Source organism: Etheostoma cragini, unplaced genomic scaffold (genome assembly GCF_013103735.1).
Source record: "Etheostoma cragini isolate CJK2018 unplaced genomic scaffold, CSU_Ecrag_1.0 ScbMSFa_1523, whole genome shotgun sequence".
NCBI classification, from domain to species: domain Eukaryota; kingdom Metazoa; phylum Chordata; class Actinopteri; order Perciformes; family Percidae; genus Etheostoma; species Etheostoma cragini.
Genome location: NW_023265587.1, coordinates 1,028,435 through 1,036,264, shown reverse-complemented (window position 1 = coordinate 1,036,264; position 7,830 = coordinate 1,028,435). Strand labels below are relative to the sequence as shown.

At 41.8% G+C, this 7,830-nt stretch overlaps 1 protein-coding gene across 8 annotated transcripts in view; it reads left to right on the top strand.

Annotated features, from left to right (window-relative positions):
* Positions 1-7,830, top strand: part of osbpl8 (oxysterol binding protein-like 8) — an 83,106-nt gene that overhangs the window by 7,922 nt on the left and 67,354 nt on the right. For 2 of the 8 annotated variants that reach the window (XM_034865398.1, XM_034865406.1), the window contains exon 2: positions 3,133-3,184. The exons of the other annotated variants lie outside the window; for them this stretch is intronic. The gene's annotated coding sequence lies outside the window, so the exon portion shown is untranslated. The remainder of the gene's footprint in view (positions 1-3,132; positions 3,185-7,830) is intronic. 8 annotated transcript variants of the gene reach the window in all.

Genomic DNA, 7,830 nt, shown 5'->3' with positions numbered 1-7,830 from the left:
GGGGGGGGGGGGGGGAATATGAGAGAGAAAGATGACTCATAATAATTATACAAGTGGGTATAATGGAATGACATGAACAGTGGCAAGTATAGTAACAGTAGGAACGATAATTAAACTATGACTAGTATTAATAATAATAAGTAGAACTGCAATTAGTTATGATGGGGTCCAAGCCTCCCTGTGCAAGTCAGCCCCAACGAGCGTGCGAAAGCAGAACCCAGATCCGATGTATTTAGTAATCGGCCAAACCAAATTAACGCTGATTATTGCCCCCCCAATGGCCAATCTTTGCCAAATTTGGTACAGAGCATCGGAGTGGGACCTTGAAAAATAATCATTTGCTGATAACATTTAATTTGGCTGAGGTATGTGTTTGGTAGCTAGCTGGAGAAAATGTATGTGGTCTTCAAATTCGCATACTTTAACACAAGTAACTCTGCATTCAGGGAGCGCAAGTGGGGAATAAGAAGAAGTTAGTCAAAAATGATGTTTCTGCATCTTTATTTCCATTAAAGACAAAACCTTTCTTTTGAGATGAGATGATTTAAAGCTTCCTCTCTTATCTCCCTTATTTACTTTTTGTGCTGTTCTTCTCAACATTTTAGCATTGTCTCAAAGCCTCTGCTCTCCAGCTTCTGTTGTAACAGTTTGTGTAGATCAGTGCTCTTTGAGGGCCCATCCCTCCACCTTGTATTTTGGTTGTGCGAGCTTTACTGAGACGCCTGGCAGGGATTTAGCAGATAATTGCTGGTGTTTGTGGAAAAGAAGGCCTCTTTCTCTAACAGAGATTTTTAACTTTGAGGTATCGTTGGAGAATGGGCTCTGTCTTCCCTCCCACTTTAATCTCTAGCAGAACTCACTCTTTACACACTCCATATTACAAGTCTTTGGCCTTTGTGACTGTCTTTATTCTCATTATTCCAACTGAAGATGACTTTCAACTGCAGTGGCGTAATCTCCTCACAAAGTCAGGACTTGTGCACCATCCAGTAAGGTCAGACGAGCTCCCTAGTCTTTTATTCCAAAGCTCGTTTGCAGGCCACATGTTGTAAGATGTGGGAAATGATGAGGGAGATAGTTTAGGTGGATATTCATGCTAGCCACAGGGGGGATTTTGTCCAAAGCTGTTTCCAGGAGTGGTGTGGCTAAAAAGAATAAATGGAGAAATGTTGATGGTGAGTAATATATTAATATGTTAAAGAGAAGTGGAAGAAGTGGTGTAGTGGAGTTAATCTCAGTGGCTGTGTGAAACATTTGGATCTTGAAGCCTGGTGATGTGGTGGCCATACTTGCACGGTCAGTTGGTGACCAACAACCTGATTTTGGTTATTTTATGCAATTCTTCACAACCACAAACTAGTCTCCATTCATTTCAAGGGATGGCTGGTCTGTGTTTCTCATCCTGTCTGATCATCCGCTGGTGTCTCAGATAGCCAAGTTGCTGCACCCCGGCTCTACAGCCTCTGGTGCCACAGGTAAGTAGACACGGCCGGTCCGGCTGATGCTTCACCAGCGGCTTCCAGCTCCATACAGCTGTGTATTTCACTTTAACGTGATGCATCTATCTCCGGAGGGATGATGGGAAGACGTGGGATATTATGTTGTTTTATATTCAGGAGATTACATTCAGGAGATGTCTCTCTGTCTCTGTACATACACCTCCTGCTCCTTTTGTCGGCGGCATTTTTCCCCTGCAGCTGCACTAATACATACACACACCACACATAATAGTACAGGAACACAGATTACAAAGTGCAGGTGGTAAAATATGCAGCCAAAAACGGTAATAGAGCAGCAGACAGAAAGTTTGGAGTGAGTGAGAGGACTGGCAAAAAGGTTCTAGGAACCAGAGCTGGAGGAGCGAGACCACAGATGGGTGCTTGAATAACCAGACCAGATACGTCCCCACGCCCTGCTAGTTGTTCTGTACGTGCTATTGTATAGTAGAATAACTGTACATGTGTTACCGTTAACAGAACGGGCACCTACCCTATTAATTGAATAATCTTTGCAGCTCTACTAAGAGGCTGGAGGATCCTCTGATGAGCTGTGAAGGCGTTAAAGTTTAACTTCAGAGTATTTGTCCTCATTTAAATTGTAGTTTTTATTAAAGAGATCGAAGAGGACTTGCATGTAGAACTCATGGAAGGAAAGTTTCCCAGCAAACTATCTAGTTAGGCTTTAACACATTAGACTGAGTTAATGAGACCTACAGCATGAAGCTGACATAACTAAAAGGTGCAGCTGCTTGCTGTGGTCCCTCGGTCCACCAAGTTGTTTTAAGGGTGAAGTTTCAACACACATAAAATCGGTTTTGGCCGCCTGGATTGCTCACCTGGCGCCCTATGCACTAAGGCTCAGTCCTCGACCCAGTGGCCGCAGGTTCAATTCTGACCTGCGCCCCTCTCTCTCCTCCCTTTCACATCTTCAGCTGTATAATAAATGCCGCAAAATAAAAAAGAAATTGTTTTTGTTCCATTGCCTTCATCGATGGAACATTTCTTATTTTTTTGGGAAAATAATACTGACGTGATTCTATCCGAACAACATTAATGTTGTCCAATGAAGATAAATAGGGTCCAATTGTCCCCTGTAAGTGTTGACCATTCAGTGGTTCCATAGAGCGATCCCGAGCATGTCATTTTGCAACCAGACCTTTTTAGAATAAAAAATGACTTTCTAATCCAATGAGAAACTTGAGCGATTGACACTAACCAACCACCACCAACAGCAGTCAGCTGCAAGTCCAGAGCTCTATTAGAGTGTCTGGATCAAACGTGCTTTAGGGTTAGAAATGTAGCGACCCGTGCATGTTTGTACTGTCTGTGGGGATGTTTTCTTTGGTATTGATTAGTGTGTGTGTGTGTGTGTGTGTGTGTGAGTGAGTGAGTGAGCAATAGGGTTGTAGACCACAATACATCGCGGTCACATTTAGCAAGGGATGCTGATATGAAAAGATTACTCCTCTGTCATTGCACACACAGAGGGAGCTCTCGCTGCTGCTCTGCCACCAAAACCGGCAGCCCTGTAGCACTAGCCTACATTTCAGTGGAGGAGGAAGAAAAATATGGTGATGTCATGTGTCTCTCTCTCTCTCTCTCTCTCTCTCTCTGTCTCTCGTCCTCCTGTCAGAGGCTGTGTGTTGTGAATGTAATGGTGCTTTCTGCTACCCAAGCTGCATGAGGTAGGTCCTCCATTCACCTCCCTGCGCTCTCTTGCACATGTGCATGCTGCATCAGCCCTGTTGCCTCCGTGCTTCTTTTTGTATGTGGTCAAACTTTGCTGCACTTGATCAAGAGAAAATTCTGTTTATGTTCCTGTGTGAATAATCTCCCTCTTGAGGCTTCTTTCGGCTGTTTTCACGCGGTGTATATGTGTGTAGGAAGGCTCCATTAGGGTAGCAGATGCTAATACATTGAGGTCACATCACACTACAGCCTGATGATGAGTCCTGAATTTGTCTCTTGGAGACCGTCGTCGTCAGATTGCTGTCGACAACCCAAGGCTGACACAAGGAGGTGATTCATATTTGACCAGCTACTGCTGGCAGGTCACATATAGATGGTGATTTCGATCCCTTCTTCCAGTTTGGCCTTTTCCTTGTGTTTACTCGATTCGTAGAAGGTTATTTTGGGGTCACAGGAAGGTTGTCTGCTGCTGTAACTTGTAGTTTTTACTTGTGATGTCCACAAATCCTTTAAAACGCACAATGGTAATAACGATCTTTAGGGGGAATGTGCTAACATCTGATCCTCACATCTTTTCCTTCTTCTCTGTTATGCAAGAGGTAACACACACAGAAACACAGACACGTTCTATTCAGCTCAGGCTGTGTGCGTCATACACATTCTCCCTGTGCAGCTCTGTAGTGGAGCTATGGCTCCCTCTGTTCTCTCTCTCATTTTCCTCTCTGTCTCGGGAGCAGGGATTGTTTTGTGCGGTTCGTTATGGTCCAGCAGTCAGGTAGAAGGCAGAGCGGCCGCAGTGTTTCTCTTAGAAAGGGATGGAGCAGTCCGAGGTCATCACAGTCTCCTTGACACCACAGGAGTTTAGACCTTGCCATTGGGCTCATCAGCATCCCATGCACATGTCAATATGGTGGATCAGATGATTGGGTGTTAGTGAGCGCTGAGTCACCTTGCATTTAAGTGTAATACAGTTTGGATTTTGCAAGGTGACACACTTGCAGCTGGTGCTCCACATGCCATTCTTCCAGATTAAAGGATCATATTGTAGGGATATTCCTATAAGACTTTTTATGGTCACTTGGAAAATGATTCTTAACAAATTGTTCTTGTCCTTATCAGAAATCTCCTAATATTGGTATAGGCATTGGCCTTAAAGATCTGTATTGGTCAGGCTCTACGTTTTACATTTGGATTCACTGAAGCTGAGTACAACAGATAGATAGATAGATAGATAGATAGATAGATAGATAGATTGGTAAAATAAAATTCTGTTGGAGACATCCTCTCCTAATAGCAGTCAGTATAGAGTAAAAAGGAAAAAACAAACAAAAAAAAAAACACGTGTGTGTGTGTGTGTGTGTGTGTGTGTGTGTGTGTATAAAAACACATATAAATACAGTATTTAAGATGCTTAATATGGTGGGGCCAGAAATTATGTAAAGGTATCATTATGAAAACAGGATCTGTTCAGAGATGGGATTTAATCTGTGCTACAGGAATAGCTGCCAGATGATTAGTGTGTTCCAAATCGCGCACTTCCCTTAGTGCATTTACAGACAGTACACTTCGTGCACTACGTACTATCTTAATAGTGCGTACATTTTGACAGAGGAGTGTCGTCTCCAATCGCGACTTCCATGTGCACTTACCGGAAATGACGATCACATTTAATCTCTTCTTCTGTAAAATTGTGAATTTCACCAGGGAGAGCCTTGCAGTCTCCTATTGTGTTTATCGGAAAATAATTCCTGCTTTGTTTTTGATATTTTAACAAAATAAATGTGATATTTTTATTTGCTCCGTGTCACGCCAGGATGATGACTGCGACACCGCCGTCATGTCACGGCACACAAACAGCACACACAACTGTATTGTAATATTCGTTCTTGTTGCACTGTTTTCTATTCATTAACTATACCTATTCTTTGCAGTCCACTCTTATATGTATATACTTATGTTTCTGCTGTAAAAATAAGTAACGTGTCTTTTATTAACCATTCCTTGGTGGGGAGTAAACGGGTGAAAAACCTAAAAAGAGAGACGACAAATACAAATTATTATCTGAGTTTGACAGCCAAATTAAATAAACATAATTATTCACATTTAACTCAGATACACGCATTACTGCTATTATAAACTGTTCCAATTTTAAACAAATGTAATCAAAATAAATACCCACCATTTTAAATTAAATGATAAGAGTCAGTACATTTTTAGCCAAATTCATATTTTAGCCAAATGCAATACAAAATATTCTTTAATAGTAAAAAATTCATTTGGTTCCTAATCCTTCGTTTTAAGCCGTATTGTTCTAATAAAGAATTATTACCAGGTATCATTGTAGCCACACAACTAGATATGTTGTACCAAAACAAACATCTGTCGGTATTTTAATTTTCAAACTGTATGTTTTCTTGTCTTTTAACCAAGTATCTTTAGCCAAATACCTTTCTTTTTATTGTTAAGATGTCCACAACGTTTAAATTATTTTTAACCATTTCAAACACATTCTTTCTCAAACAATTGATTTGGCTTCCTTACTTTTCCTTTATACCCCACTTGTTTGATAAAACCAAACAACATTTAAAGTTGCGAATACCACTGCAAAAACGTCCTATCAAAGTCAACAAAAGTTAAAAGTCTGTTTTCCAGAGCATCATTAGCACTGCACTGCTTAAATCAATCTAGCCAAACATGGCCAATATGGCGCTTACCGGCTGTCCTTCACAGTTTTGTGGAGGGCTTGGTCTTGCACAATCACCTTGTTCACAAAGATGACATTTCCTTGGTCTTGTGAGTGCTCTCAATGCTCCTTCCACTGCAGTTTGAAGACAACAACAGAGCCAGGTACTGGCACACCCAGATTGCCTGGAAGATTTGTTCCACCTGGTTCACCACTGATTGAATGGGAGGAGCTCCCAGGCAGTTTGTCAGCACAAATACTTTTAACATAATTTTATTTAAAAAATGTGCTTGTAGTTCTGCAGGCTCCCCACAAGGCCATCGCTAGTCTGATGGGGACAGGGACCTGATGGGGGACTTCAGACTTTCCAGGGGATCCTTCTACGATCTGATGGCCATCGTCACCCCTAAATGATGGCCCTCTACTCCTCGTTTGTCCCTGAAGAGACATTAGGTGGAGGCAGTATAAACAGGATATACATCAGGTGGAGGCAGTAGCCGCGGATACGTTTTAACATTACGCTACTGTTAACGTTACCGGCAGACAATCAGCTGATCACTATTTTGCTGAGCTGACGCTCACAGCGGATTATGTCCAACTTGTTAAGATCACACTTTTACCACTAAAATCGTCTACAGTGGGACGATAGTTTAACACAAACAACAATATACTACAACACATGTAACGTTATCTTATAACTTATTTGCCAATCTGGTTAAACTGCCACTGTTAGCTAGCTAAGGTTAGCTTGCTAGCACGTCAAATTATGGTACCGAAAAACATTATGATTCGAGATAAAAATGAATTTAAAAACTGTAAGATGAACCAAATATACAAATACAGGTACATAATATGTTATAAGTATAGCAAAAAGACTCATGTTCAACTTACATTTGTATATCTCTGTCGTCCTCGCTATCACGTTTTCGGCCGCGATTAATTAACGTTTTTTGACTGTTGTTTGCCCCGCCCCTTCCGCTACGTAGCCAAGATGGCGACCGTTGAATGTGGAAACTGTCCATCGATACGCACTCAATTTTCTGCCCGTTTTGAGTGCACCATCTGGGTATTAAAGTGTACTGCATTTGACCGCACTTCGACAATGTGAACGCACTATGTGCTCAAAAAGTTAGTATTTAGTACAGAAGTGCGCGATTTGGAACACACTAGATATTTTTGGAATGTTGTGATCTGCTGTTCTCTATTATGTTTCTAAACCACAGAATTATCTGTACTTGTTTTGTCCTACATCATGTCTGCATTGACAGTAATCCTACTTCTTGCATGAGTCTCTGTATTCCTACATGTCAGTATCAGATTTCTATTGATTTTTTTCACGGACATTAATATTTCTATGTCGGGGGCTTAAGTTATTTTTATTCCGGTGAAACAGTACTGGATTTTCTGTGGCCTAACAAGGCAATCCTTTCCCTCTGCTTACATTAGGGCTGCACAATTAATCAATTTTTAATCACGATCTCCATTTTGGCTTCCCACGTTGCGTGATCTAGCGATATTTTAAATGCGTCACTTCATAAAACGCTCTGTTTTTTTTGCAAAGCCAATCTACCCCTCTGTAAACCCTTGTCTGATCATGTGCCAGTCAGAGTTGTTCCCTGCAACGCGCAGCTTAGTTTCTAGATGTAGACAGTCACAGAGGATAGAGGGACGGGAGGACAACTCAACAGATAGCATTCGGGTAATACGTCGGTGACAAGTTTACCAGTAAATGCAACATTTTGTCCCATCTGTGTTGTTTTTAAGACAACAGCAGTGACCAGTGCTAGTTAGTGTCTGTTAGCTCACAGGGCTCTTGGGTGCTAGTTAGTGTCTGTTAGCTCACAGGGCTCTAGGGTGCTGGTTAGTGTCTGTTAGCTAACCGGGCTCTAGGGTGCTAGTTAGAGTCTGTTAGCTCACAGGGCTCTAGGGTGCTAGTTAGTGTCTGTTAGCTCACAGGGC